Consider the following 14164-nt stretch of genomic DNA (forward strand, 5'->3'; position numbering starts at 1 on the left):
AGTCACAGACTTGGCCCCACCCAGCACCCACCCCCCAGCCTCCCTCACATCTGCCTCACTGCACCATGCTTGTCGGGAAGAATTCAGAGCCTCCAGGATGTGGGCGAGAGTCACCCCACTCTTTGCCTGAAACAAAGAGGCCTCCTTCTCAAAGCCCCTCAGCTCCCCCAGGAGACCTGCTTCTCCAGCGCCTGCCCCCCCATCCAGGCACAGCCGCCCCAGCTTGCGGGGTGGGGGTGGACAGAGGGCAGGGCTGGGGCAGGATGTTGAAGCCAGGTGGGAGTGGGGGTGGGCTGTGTCTGCACAGGCGTCCTCTGGGGGGTGGCCCCACACTGTCTGGCCGCTGGGCTCCTGCTTCCATGGGCTGTCTGATCCAGTGCTGCGGACAGGGCCACTTCTGGGACTTCCAGTCTGGGGACAGAGCTGGGGCCTAAGCGAGGAGTCAGTTTCAGGACGCGACAAGTGTCCTGAGGTGTGGGAGAGTGACTGGGGGCCCCTGCAGCAGGGTGGTCTAGGAAGACAGGCTGAGGAGGTGACGTGAAAGCAGAGACCTGGTGACGAGGACCCAGGCGTGAGACATGGAAAGGCAGGACGAGACCAGCAAGTGCAAAGGCCCTGAGGCAGGGGCTAGGGAGGTGGGTAGGAGGCTGCAATGCCCCCGGGGTTCTTCCCGGGACAGTCCTCAGAGCTTGGAACTCTGGGGGAGGTTTACGTCTTCTCAGGCCTCAAACTTCTTCCCTGGAGAACGGGCTACCTTGGGGACCCCTGTCTTCCCAGAAGAGGGGCTGTGAGGGTTCCCTCCGGGGGGATCCTTGTGAGAGACCATCAGTTTGGAGGATATTTTGAGCTGACATGGGCAGAGGTTATTCCTGTCGCCGTGCGCATTTTCCCCATTTCAGTTCTTGCTGCATCCACACACGGACAGCCCAGCCCCAGCGGGAGCGAGGAGATGTCCTCAGAGGAGTCATCCAATCTCAGGCCTGGCTCAGCTGCAGGTTGCCCCGGGCAACCACTGGAGTGGGCTGTCCTCTGGAAGCTTAAAAACTGATTATGGCTGCCTTTGGCCTTAAAGAGGATTAAGTGGGAGGGTTAGCTGGTTTAGGGACTCAGGCGGGGCCTCCAAGGCTTCTTGCACTCCCCTTTCACACGGCAATTAACTCAGGCAGCTAGGAGGCCCAGCACCGAGGCTACCACCACTGCGTGGGGGTGGCTGGTGCAGCAGCCCCCAACTGCTCTCCAGCTCTGCTCTCGCCCTCTGTGTGGGTACCTCCAGATGCTCCAAGATCCCCACCTGTTGGTGGTCACTCCCTGGTGTGACCCCTTCCCTATAGGGTGGCGGAGCCTGTGACGCTGACGAACGGCAGAAGTTCCCACTTCCTACCTGCCAGTCCAACTCTACAGTTGTCCAGGAGATGCACACCGGCTGTTGTGGGCAGCGTCCGAATCTGGAAGTCGTGAGAGACGCCACCTTTTGAGCAGGTGGGCTCAGCATGTCTGTCCAGCAACCATGGCTTTGCACCTTCCTCCCTTCCTTCCTTTCTTCTTTCCTTCCTGTCTGTCTTTTCTGTGATTGTCCTGTCTGTTCTGTGCTATCCATCAAATATGCAGCACGTGGGAGGAAATGATTTTTCTTTTTAGATGACAAAACTAAAATTCTTCAGGTGCAGAGGCCCCTGTGTGCACCTGGTAAGGATTCCCCGGGCATCACTCAGAGTCTCCAGCTTTATGTGGCTGGAATGTGGGGTCATTTCCCCAGTGGACACATGAGGGGGAGTGAGTAGAATTCGCTGGTTGGAAGGCAGACCACAGAGGTCATTCGATGTGCAGGAATCACTGGTCTCCCTTCCCAGACACATGGTAGGCTCAGCTTCCTGCTCCCCTGAGGCTGGGCCTGGCCACATGACCTGCTTTGGCCAATGAAACTTGAGTTTTTAAAGGTCAGTTCCTGGTGTTGCCTAGTTCCTGCTTTGGTGACTGGGGAGAATGGTCAGCCCTGATTCCTGACTCCCAAGTACTACAAAGAGCAAAAGCCCCTGCTGAATCCTCCTGGACACAGTGTGAGTGAAAGGGGGTGCTTGTTACACAGCAGGGCCTGTTGCAGCCTGTCTGATGTGACCCCCAGACAAAAACAGGGCTCTGATTTCCCCCCTAGTCTGGGGGCAGTGGGCACAGGGCTGCTTCTCAGGGATGGTCATTCATCCCACTTCCAGGTCCCCCAGAGACAATGAAAAGAAAGAGGACAGGAACTCCGTGGTAGTTTTTGGGGACAGCACCGCTCTGGCCAGGTGTCATGGGAGTGAAGGACTGGGACTATCAGATTTCTGGGGCTCCATCCCGGGAGACGGGCAGGTCTGAGACCGCTTGGCTGCGTCCTGGGATCCACAGATGAAGAAACAGAAGTGAGTCCCACTCCCCGCCCCAAGCTGAGAGGGGCGACACCCCTCACCCACCCGCCATGGGACTGTGGCACCCAGAGGTCCCGAGTGACCGTGCACCCGGAAACGGTGCCAGGGCCTCGGGCTGGGTGTGCTTGTGGATGCTCTCGTTAAATCACACCCTCCACGCACCGAGTCTGTTGCGTGGATGGTAATGCTGCGTCTCACTCGAGCCACCCGGGGAAGGGGCCCGCCGCTTGAAGGGGCTGTCACAGGCAATCTCCACACGTCTCCAAAGATCACCAGCCTAGCAGTTCCAGTCACAGTTAACGTAAATCTAATTTCGCCGCACTCAATTTTCTCGGGCTGCAGGATCAATCTGCATCCACCAGGATTGTATTCCAAAGTCTATTAACGCGGCTGAGTCCTCAGTCGCCTCCCTCTCCCCACTCCGCTTTCCACCATCCAGATACAAAGCAACAGCCTTTCCCTCCATACAGTGAAATCTAATTAGGCACCAAGGAGACAATTAGGCCTGAGGCCATCATCACCTCTCCAGGAGGCTGTCGAGCCACTTTGATCGGCCTTAAGGGCATCCTCCCCGGGAACAGACCAGCGGAGTGGGGGTGGGGGGTCTTCCCAGGGTCTTTTCCAGGAGGTCTGGGCGGGAGGCCTGGATTAGCCCCCCAAGTGCCACACAGATTTGTCTCCTCGACCGGGTGAAGTTTGTGCTGTAGCTGCACCACTCAGGGGCCCACAGCCACGTTCTGAGCGTTAGGCACACACCCGTCACTTCACGCACCCAAATCCCTGTGAAGGACCTATACCGATATTCCCACTTCACAGAGAGGGTAAGTAACTCACCCGGGGCCACAGGGTTAGCAAGTGGCAGAGCCAGGCAGGGCTCAACTACAGGCGATTGGGACTCGAGTTAGCTACTCTCTGTCAAAGCCCCGCTGCCCTGCCCTGTCCCGGGGACACCATGCTGTCCTGTCTAGTTCCCTGAACAACGGACGGCCTTGGGTTTACCTGACCGCATCCATCCAGTCTTCCGCTAATAGCCCGCGTGTCTCTGGGTAGAATCAAATGTGCCTTCTGGGCGAGCTGTGCGCAGGAGTGGGCACTCCCCCTTCCAGCTCTGATTGGCTCCTGACTCAGGCCTGGCAGCAGTGCTGCACAGTGATTGGTGCAGGTCAAGCCCATCTGAGATGAACCAATCAAAGCTGGCCCCGGGACTCTGGGTGGGGCTGGCGGAGAGAGGCCCAGTTGGTCAGCAAACAGGTGGGATATGGGTGGGGGATCTGCAGGTGGCCACCTGGGGGAGACCCTGGCTGAGGATGGATCAAACCCCGGGACAAACAGTCTCAGGGCAGAGAGCAAAGACCAGGGGTAGCTAGCACCAGGCTCTTACACCCTCACTTGGAAACGTGCATATTGCTCCTCATTTGTCATTAGCAAGTCCAGTGGCCAGGACACAGGGAGCCTGGGTCACCGCCACAAATGTCAGTGGCAGACACACTGGGCCAAGCGCTGCGCTGAGCACATCACACGTATCGTCACCTCACTGAGCCGCTCAGCCGTCCCTTCCCGCAGGTACCTTGAACCAACAGGTTTGCAAGACGGGCAGTGAGCGTGCTGGAGTCACGCTTCCCAGGCGGCTCAGTTCACGGGAAGAAACACAACCCACCGATGTGGTGGCCAAACCAGGCACCCTTCACGCTGGGGGACCGGTTCCAGAGCCCCAGGCTCGGACCTAGCGGGATGCCAGGTCCCAGCTGCCTTGTTAGCACGGAAGGGTCTCCGCATTTCCCAAGATGAGGAATTACAATCCATCCCCCTGGTTCAGGCGAAACTTGTTCCCACAATGGGAACAGTTGGGTTTGTCCTCTCCTCCTGTGCTTCACTGGGCTCTGAGCCTACAGTCCACAAGAAGGAGAAGAGGTCTCAGCAGCGGGTCCCGTTTGCCCCGCAGCGTGGGCTCTGCTCGATGCCGCTCCTTTTTGTGTAAGCATCTGCATGCCTATTAGTGCCAGGAGGCCAGCGTCTGCTCCTCTGTGTGTGCATGTGTGCGTGCAGGTGGGGCTGGGCGGGAGACTGGTGGGCTTTGTGTGCACGGTCACCTCGACTGTCGCCCGGAGAGCCGGGGCCTGCCTGCGAGCGGCCCTGAAGCTCAGGGCTTTCTCCAAGCCTCTGCAGCAGGTGCATCGTGAGCACCTGCCCTTGGCAGGTGCGCGCAGAGGCTCTGGTGGGGAAGGCCAGCACAGCCATTTATCTGCAGCCTCCTAATTGCCCGGCCCAGCTCCTGAGATTGTCTGATGACTGTTCCCACTTAGGATTTAGCTGGAGCCAGGCCTGACTCACCCCCTGCAGGAGGCTTGTTATGAGGGGCAGAGCCAGTGCACCCGGCTGCCTCGCTGGTTTCCATCTGGACTCAGCTGCAGTGGGAGCTGCTTCGACCCCCACCGCTCCTGCCTTCCCCAACATCACGCTGGATCTGGCTTCACGCACAGCTCCATAAAGACCCCATTGATTTGCCGGCCCCCTCACGTCCCATCACAACAGCTGCCTGGCCTAATCAGGCCTCTGCAAACCCTTCAGACCACGGTGGTTGCCACGGCGACAAAATGACCCATAATAGTTCCTGCCGACTTCAATAAATGAAGGATGGGACCAATTTCCTACGCATAATGAGCAGTTTAGAGGAAGCGGGGAGGTGCTGGTGGGGTGGTTGGGGGGCTGCTGACAGAGGGGCGCTCAGAGGGACCGGGCAGGACAGGACAGGGAGAGGGATGAAACAGGGATAGGACAAGGACCCGACTGGGACAGCATCTTTCCCCTGTCCCCCGAGGAGCTGACTGTGTACTGAGGGCCCAGGCCGCCCCCTGCTGCCCACCTTGGGGATCTGCACAGTAGTGTGCAGGGGAGTCAGGCTCCGTGGACGAGGCCTGAAACAGCGCACCGGTCTGTTATAACGCCACTGGTGGGAAACGCGTAAACTTCACGTCGGGTGTGGCTGGAGGGTGGCCCGCGGCCCGATCCGGGAGCGGGCATCTCCGCAGCCCCGGTGCGGACAGACTCGCAGAGGGAGCTGCAGCCCCAGTTCCCACCTCCCATATCAGTTCCTCCCCCAGCTGACGGCGCCGCCCTCGCGCTGGGGGACTTCGGAGTGGGGCCGACGGGGACGCAGGACGATGGGCACGCCCGGGGCTTCTCAGGGGTCCCCGGACAGCACCCCCGAGAGCGCATTAGGAACACAGCCCAGTAGTGACCGAGCCTGCAGGGGCGCCCAGGACTGAGCTGTGATGACTCTGGGATGGTGGGTACCTGGGGCTCCCGTCTGAACCGCTGTCTTTATCCGGGCCGCGGGGCGGGGAGGGCACCCCACCGGGCGTCGCTCTGAGCAGCACACAACCTGCGTCCGGCTAGAGCTTTGCGAACCGCTGCGGTCCCACAGCCCACGTTCGGGCCCTGGGTGGCTGCGCTCAGAGCGCGGCCGAGCACGACACCTAGTGGAAAGAGCGGGCATCGCCCAAGGGCTCATGCAGGTTGGGTGGGCGCCTCGGCTCTCCCAGGCTCCGCTGGGAGCGGGTTTGGGGCCGGCGTGGGAAAGGTAGGCTGCAGATGCTCCCAGGCGGCCTCCACGGGCCTCAGGTCTCACCCTTCCAGGGATATGTCACTGTAGCCTGGCCATCCGGGGGACACAGTCCTGGCCCCAGACCCATGGGGGCTTGGCCAGGCTTCCCCCCAAGGTCGTGCATGCCCTGGCCTGAAGATGAGGGCTGACCCCCTTGCCCATGCTGATGCGGGGGTGTATCTGTGGCTCAGCTGGATGGGGGGACAGGTCTGGGGCCTCCTCCCTGGCTTCTAGCAGCTGTTGGAGGGGCCTCTGCCTGGCCCCCTGAGCCCAGACTAGTTAGTCTCCAGGTCCACCAGCAACCTGCTCTTCCTGTTCCCACCTGGTCTGTTTCCATTCACACCTGGTCTGCTCCTGTTTCCACCTGTCTGTTCCTGTTCTCTCCTGGGTCTTCGAGCCCAGCGGCTGTGCAGAGCTCCATTCAGCCCAGACCTGGGTTTCTCCGGGCGAGGGGCCTGCTGGATGGAGAGCTGGGTTCTCGCTGCAGCTGTGTGACCTGAACACGCCACCCCGCCCCTTTGGGCGTCCCGCAGGAATAACGGGACTGGCTCTGTGAAGGTGCTGGGGTGACAGCCCACAGTCCCTCCCAGAGTGTGGGCTGCCACAGGAGGAGCTGGCTGACACCTCAGCCCAGGGGTCAAGGTCAGCAGCCATAGGTCACGCGGACAGCATGCACCTCGATGTGATATGACGAGACTGTGCTCAAGGCTGTGCAATTATCCCCAAACCTAGGACCCCAGAGTCTTGAGAAAATACCAGAGCAACCCAAATAAACTGAAGGGCAGCCCGGAAAATCCCCGACCCATCTTCTTCAGGGCCGGCAAGGTCAGGACGCGCCTAGGAAGGAGCCCAGATGCACAGCGACGTCCTGGACGCAGCCAGGGGGAGGTCTGCCGTCTAGGAGACCGGCAGGGCTGCTGCCACTCTTCCTTTGGACCAAAAGCTGGGAAGTGAGGTGTGAACCTACCAACGGGCAAGAGCCACCTGCTGACAGGTGGGCTGGACTTGGCCACCTCCTGAGGACTGGGGAGCAGAGAGAGGGCTCCCAGGGCCTGCAGGACCACACGTGCCCACTAGATGGCAGAGGCGCTCTGCAGCCCGGACGACCTCCCAGCAGCCTGGGGAAGGGTGAGTGGTCAGGTCTGGGGTGGGGTGGGATGGGGTGGGGAGGAGGGGAGGCTGGTCTTCCACCTTCTCCGGGCAGGACAGATGGGGTTGGCAGCTGTGAAGTGCCGAGCCTCGGTGTGGAGGCAGCGGGAGGTGCGGGGTTGGCGTCTGCTTCAGTCTGTCTGTCTGTGCGTCTCTTTCTCCCTATTGCCCCTTCCCCAGACCCTGGTCCAGACCATCTGGGTTCAAGCCTGAGGTCTTCTGCTCCTGGGCCAATCGACCAGATTTCCCAGCTGCTATTAAAAAGTGCTTGGTGCCCACGAGCCCACCTCTCCCCCTTTCACCGCCTGAGGGCGCCAGTCCCAGCCCTGCGTCCTTGTCCCTGAGCCTGGCCCTCGGGATTCTCTTCCTCAATTGGACTATTCTGTGCAGACAAGAAACTGAGGCGACGCCATGAGCTCCAGGGCAGGGGGCTGGAGGCAAAGCCGAGGGCCCCCGATGGCAGAGGGACCCACCCCGGACGCCCTGCCTGGTGCCTGCACCCGGCACCCAGCCCAGGCACTGTGGGCTTGAGGCCAGAAATCCCCGAGGCCTGGACGTTCATGCCAGCTTGTCTTTGGGACGCCTCCCATTTCTCCTGAAACACACATTAAGCAGCCCCGCTGGGCAGCCCCCATGTAACTAATTGGCCCACAGCTGCCCTGTCTCACGGATCTGCTTCCTGGGGGGGCACCAGCCTCCAGAACTGTGAGAAAGAAATTCCTGTTGTTGATAAGAACCGTGACACTTTGTTACAGCAGCCATGATGGGCTGACACAGGCCGAGCTTCCTGCTGGATGATAACAAGTCACCTCCATCTCTTTCCTTCCTCCATTCCCCAGCCCTCCGACTCCTAGCTGGGCACACGGCTGCCTAGAACAGAGACTCAGTGTCCCAGCCTCCCCTGCAGATGGATGCCACACGTTCAAGCCAGTGCGTCTAGCTGGGGCGTGTCCCCTGCTCCCACCTGTAGCTTGGAAGCAGATGTGGTGGCAGCCCCCCCGGATGACCTCTCTGGGACAACACCTGGGACGCCGGTGACTGTTAGGGGTGGATGCCACGTGGCAGCTGGGCCCTGACGTTGGCTCTGCAGGCCACTGCGGCTGTTCGGTTTCTGTCATCAGCAGCCACACTTCGAGTGAGTGATAGGACAGCTGGTCCCACACGAGTGGTGGATGAGTCAGCCAGGCCTGGAAGGGGACGTTGTGTCTCGCCCGCTGTGGCCGGGAGGCGGCGTTGGTGGCTCTGGTGGGGGCTTTGCCGTCATCTTGTGGACGGCAGGGTCCACAGGGGTCCTGGGATTCTCACTCACAGGAGTGGTCCTCTTCTGCAGCACCAGCCTTTATGTCTCCTGCCCTGAGTTTACACCCTTCACACTGAAATGGAAGTCACTTCTTTCTTTCACTGAAAAGCAGCCTCATTAGGAGAATGCGCTTCACTCAAACGGCAGGAGGAACAAAGAAGAGGCGGCTCCAGCTTCCTGAGCCGGCATCGGGAAGGAGCTCTGCTCAGGAGCGAACCCCAAGCTGCTCTGAATGCAGGGTCCTCTGGCTCAGCGGCTTTCCAACGCGTCTCAAACACAGGCTTTTGGGGAAGCAGTGTGTCTTCTTTGCTCTGCTCAGGGCAGGAAGCGGTGACTTTGCAGCCTGGAGAAGCCTGTGTGTGTGACTCGGTCAGCAGACAGGTGGTTCTGGGCGTGGGCCTGGGTGGGCAGGGCCAGGCCAGACAGGGGACCTTGGACCTCCCCTTTCTTCAGTCTGTGGTGATTTTGAACTGTTTCACCTTCACTAGGTGAAGCATCCTCTGTGGGAGAAGCCAGCAGCCTGACCACACCCCATTCTTCTCCGTGGGGAGGTGGGCCATTGACCGTGAGGACGGAGCAGGCTGGGCTGCCTGAGCCTTTGGGGACCCTTCGGCTTGGCCCTCTCCTGTGCCCCCCCGTAGGCAGACAGCTCAGGAGGCCTGGGACCTGACACCCCTGGGCCCTCACCAGGGTGCGGGGCTTCCTGCTCCATCCCTGATGGGCCAGCAGGCCCGGGAGCAGAGATGGCAGCACGTGCCGAGGATGGCTCCCCTCGGCAGCCGCCATATTGATGAACAGCCCAGCAGCCAGGAGCTGGCCATCTGCAGCCAGCACCCTGCTGGGTTCCGCGGAGGATGGCCACCGGGCCCTCCTGGGGCAGGTGCTGTGTCCTGGTTTGGGAGGGACAGCAGCTGGGACTCAACCACAAACCTCTGGCAGCTTCATCCACACAGGCTGGAGCCCAGTGGGCTCCCTGCCTGGGCCGCGCCCTGAGAACTGAGCAGCAAGCTGGATGTGGCAGGGCGGGCAGGAAGCAGCGGCCGGCAAACGCGGTCCCTCTGGATGGCGGGACCCATGCTCCTTCGGGTGCCATGTGGGGACGCAGGGCAGACTCTGGGCGAAGATCCCTGGAGATGGTTCAGCCCAGCAGGAGGAAACGTTCTTTGTCTAAAAGGCTGCTTAGAGAAGCAGCCGAGCCCCTCTGGTAGTGCCGGTGCTGGAGAACCCAGGGACAGAGCACCCAGACGGACCTCCCAGGAGACCTTGGACCCTTGCTCGTGTGGGGTAGTCAGTCTGTGTGTGCTGGGGTGGAGGGAGGGTTGGTCAGGGTTCGTCTTGGCCCTTGTCCGCATCCTCTGACCCCGGATGTGCTGGCACTTGGATGTGGCACCCTCCGGAAACCCCCTCCACAGGCTCGGCATGTTGTGGTGCCTCTCCTTATGCCGGTACACATTTCAGGGGCACAGGCTGTCTCCTCCCTGCCTCTGACCCAAGCTCACCCGTCTCCCGCTGGTGGGGGCCTCGGCATGTTGTCCCCTTTGTCCCAGACTCCTACGGCGTCTCTTTGCTGATGGATGGCAGTTGGTGCTGAGCAGGGATGGGGTGCGTAGGGTGCGGAAAGGATAGCTGGCTACAGGGACCGGCTTTCCGAAAAAGCAAGCCTGAGGAGACCGTCCATGTAAAGCCGAGGCCGAGGAGTCTGTGGTTTAAGAAGTAAGGATGTAAGAAGACAGAAACATCACAAATTCTTCAGCCTAAGCCCCCCAGCAAGTCCACCGGAGGGAGAAGCGTGTCTTACATCCACACCCCACCCGCACGGGGAATTCGAGATTTCCCCGCAGAGCGGAGCTCTCCCATCGGGGGTGTGGGAGGGCTGCTGGGAGCCTGCAAGGGGGTTTGCTGTGCCCAAGGCCTAGCTGTGCCCCCGGCCTCATGCCACAGGCTAGCTCTGCACCTTCCAGCCTACGGTCGGCTGCTCCCCTGGCACCTCCTCTCCCCGCCCCCTCCCGCACCTGCGCCCCGCTTCCTGGCCCTGAGGCCCCGAGTCCCACACGCATTATCAGCAGCCCAAGCTGCGGGGAGACGCTGCAGTCTATTAAGATTTAGAGAGATTTAATGTAACGAGACAAGTAGGAGAAGACATTTAATTTAGTGATAAAAAAGTAATCAAATCTCAACTCGCAGACAGAGAGGGACAGAGAGCCGCTGCCCGAGTAGTTGGCTGCTCTCATATCCGCGACGAAGGCACCAGCACGGAGGCCAGGGTCGGCTCTGCAGACGCACAGGGCAGACGCACAGGGCAGGCGCCCCGCCGGAACCGCTCCAGACACTTCCTGTGGCCCGGACGCTCCTACAGTCACATCCAGCCAAGGGGCCAGTTACCAGAGGCCTCATTTCTGGCCCTGTGTGCCCTCGGCCCCACGCATGCCTCCTGGGTCTCTGCGGTTCTGTTCCTAACACTCTTTTTTGGTGGCTGCAGCGCCCTCGGCCCTTCCCACACCAGCCACTCCTTCCCGGCTGCCCCATGGAGGGTGGGTGTATGCTTGGGGCCTGGAGCTGACGCTCTGAGAACCAAAGACCAGGCTGGGGCCTCAGCTGCCCACTGGGGACACCGTCCCGAGGCCAGCTCCTTGTTCCTCTGGCCAAGGGGAAGCATTGAAGCAGCCAAGGCTTCACTAGTCAGCTCCCTTCCAGCCTCTGCTGGGCATCGGGGCAGCACCAGGCTGCCCCGAGCCTGGCCTTGCACCTCTGGGGCCATGTCCAGCGAAGCGAACAGCAGTTGCTGAAAAGGTGGCTGACACTGTGGTTGCCTGGCAACCTCCTCCCTGGCTCACCCACCCCAGGCTGCTCCGGCTTCAGGCAGCAGCAGTGAGCTAGAGGAGGGGGTGGCGGAGGGGGTGCCGTCCCAGCCCTGGGTGATTCTCAGTCAGGGGCAGCCCATCGCCCCATGATTACAGAGCACCCAGCCTCAGGCCACCCCACCCCAGGGCCTCGGGAGAGTCAGCCTCTTCCCACACTGGCCGAGGCCCGTCTGAGGGCCAGCTTCGATAAGCCCTTAGGTCCCAGGGGCTAGCCCCAGCTGCTGTCTGAGGACCTGAAAGTCACATGGGATCCCCACGTCCCCCTCCTGGCACCACCCAGGGAGGCCCAGGGGCACCCACCCTGCGTGCAGCATGCCTGCCTCCGGGAGAGCAGGCAGAGCAGCCAGCCCTCCAGAATGAAGAGCTGTCACAGCCCGGCTCTCTGCTGCAGGGGTGGGAACAGGAATTTTTCAGGCGCAGTGTCTCTCTTCCTTTCTGCGCCTGTTCCTCCTCCCACGCAGGGCAGGGCGTGCCGAGGAAACACCGCGCCCGGCAGTGCAGCCAGGCGCTCTGTCTGCAGTCCTCGCTCGGGGCCCTGTGTGACCACCCGCAGCTGGAGGAGGGACGTGATCAGCGTGCGTCTTGCGATCGTCTCGGTGCAGGAGGCTCCCAGCTCCTGAAGAGTCTGCCAGGCGCCTGGGGGAGCCCATGGGGAGCCCGTGGGGGGCGGGTGGGGGAGCACACGCAGGTACTGGTGGGTTGAGGGGGAGCGGCAACACTTCCTGGTTCCTTCCGTGGGCCCGTCTCTGGGACGTGCTGGCCTAGATTTGGGGAGCCCGCGGATCTGCCCCTGCGGTCTGGCTGAGTTCCCTGTTCACCAGCTCAGTGGCTGCCTTCATCTGCTCTCGGGGCAGGCTGGGGTTCCAAGCGGAAGATCCCATCTGCGGGGACAGAAGTTCCGGCTCTGCCCCGTGCTGGTGGGCAGAAGACCGTGGCGCTAGCCGGCCTTGGGTGGGGAGAGGCTCTTGTTGTGACTGGCGTGTGAGTGCGTGGGCCCCAGGGCGCGGGGAGGGCAGGGCAGGCCCCTCCCTGGAGGCAGGCAGTGAGTCCGTCTTTCCCAGGGCTCAGTGCGGTGAGCCGGGGGACTCCCCAGGACAGCTGGGCTGTGTCACCAGCAGAGGGGCCCTGGGTTCCAAGCCTGCAGAAGAAACAGGTGTCTGCAACTCCGGGACTAAGTTCAGTCGCTGGAAACAGGGGAAGAGGGTAACTTCTGTGTTTCTGGACCTGACAGTCAGTCACCACGGTCACGGTGACTGGAACTAGGACTTCTGCCTGCACTCAGCAGTCACCAGGGATGGGAGAGCCCACCCCACCATCTCTGAGGGGGTGGGGTCAGGGCCAGGCCCTCCCTGTGTCCCCATGTCCTTTAGGCCAGCCAAGGGACAGCAGAGGCCAGGAGCTGAGGAGCAGTGCTCTCCTTCATGGCCGCATCGCACCCGGGAGCAGGTTCACTAAGGCTGGGCATAGCTTTCCGGTCGTTTAATTATATGGGCTTCATTAATGGGGAAGATCAATAGCAAGGATAATAAAAGCTCAGAGATAATGGCACAATTAAACGGCTTTGTCCTAGGTGACATAAAAGATGTCTGGTTGGACAGGTACCTTCCTCGAATCCCAGCTTCCTGCTCCCTCCCTGTGGGCGATTCGGGTTAAATTAAGAGCAACTCTGCATCCAGAGCGGCGTCCAGACGACAGACGGGAGCTTCCGGAAGGGCAACGTGCCCCCTCTGACGGTTCCTGGTCTGGGTGCACTTCTCTTGTTTGGGGGCCGATCCCCATGGAAGGGACCACGGGGAGCCAGTCTGTTTCATCTCCGTGAGGCTCTGTCTGCCCCTTCGTCATCCATTCGCTCACTCACTCATTCATTCGCTCACTCACTCATTAATTCAGCCCATGGAAATTCAAATTCTGGAGACACAGTGTTGGGTGGGTTTCATCAAATAGTCGCATGATTACATTTCTACAAATCTAAGGTAATCACTAATCGAATAGCCCTCTGGGAGCTGGGCCCACCCCCTCCCTGCAGGAGGACCTGCCTCTGCCCCGTAGCCTCCACTCTGCAGCCTTGTCCCTCGGCCCTTTGTCTGGAGAAGCCCAGCAGATAGGGGCTCCCCCAGGCACCGGAGTGCGGTCCTGCTCATCCCTCACAAAAGGCCCTGGCTTGTCCCATTCCTTGGCACCAACCTGGCATCTCAGGGCCACACCTGCCGGCAGGCGCGCCTGCCTTCCCTAGCACCTTCTGTCCTCCCGGAATCACCAGGGCCTCTCCTCCGTGAGGAGGGCTTGGCCGAGGCTGCTCTGTCTTCCCTTCTTTTTCTGGTGTGTGTTTTCTGAGGACTGGGAGCAATCTGTTCCATGTCCCTGGAACATATGATGGGAGAGTGTATTTGCCACACACAGTTGCTCCCAATCTCAGATCCAGGAATGCAAAGTTTTAGCAAGTGAACGCCAGCGGGTGCGAGTTGGAACGTTCCAGATGGTGGGCTGAAAGGGTAGAACTGGCTCCCGGGGAAGTTGGAACAAGTCTCTTTCAGCGGTGGCGGGGAAGTTCCTGCCTTTCTCTCCTCCTCCTCCTTCTTCAAACGCCTCCCTGGGACGGGAGCCGAGTCTGTCCCCATGGATGAGGTGAGGTTGGCAGTAGGCCGGCCACGCGGGGTCCTGTCTGGGCTTCCTCCAGAGCAGGCTCCTGTGGGGCCAGAGGAGGACCAAGTCCCCGAAACTCTGGCCTCCCGGGGCCGCTCTGTGTGGGGGGAGCGTGGACCCTCTACCTCTTTTCCAGCCCCATCTAGGTATCTGTTGGCCACAGCTCTGACTGTTCCGGAGTTTAGAGTTCTGGGGTTATGGA

The 14164-nt window shown here is 60.9% G+C and overlaps 1 long non-coding RNA gene across 1 annotated transcript; it reads left to right on the plus strand.

Annotated features, from left to right (window-relative positions):
• The first annotated feature begins 349 nt into the window (after positions 1-349).
• Positions 350-5049, plus strand: LOC123480405 (uncharacterized). Its single transcript, XR_006656410.2, has 2 exons — positions 350-1479; positions 4709-5049. It is a non-coding gene; the product is annotated as an uncharacterized lncRNA (long non-coding RNA).
• Positions 5050-14164: the final 9115 nt, after the last annotated feature.

Source organism: Desmodus rotundus, chromosome 7 (genome assembly GCF_022682495.2).
Source record: "Desmodus rotundus isolate HL8 chromosome 7, HLdesRot8A.1, whole genome shotgun sequence".
NCBI classification, from domain to species: Eukaryota; Metazoa; Chordata; class Mammalia; order Chiroptera; family Phyllostomidae; genus Desmodus; species Desmodus rotundus.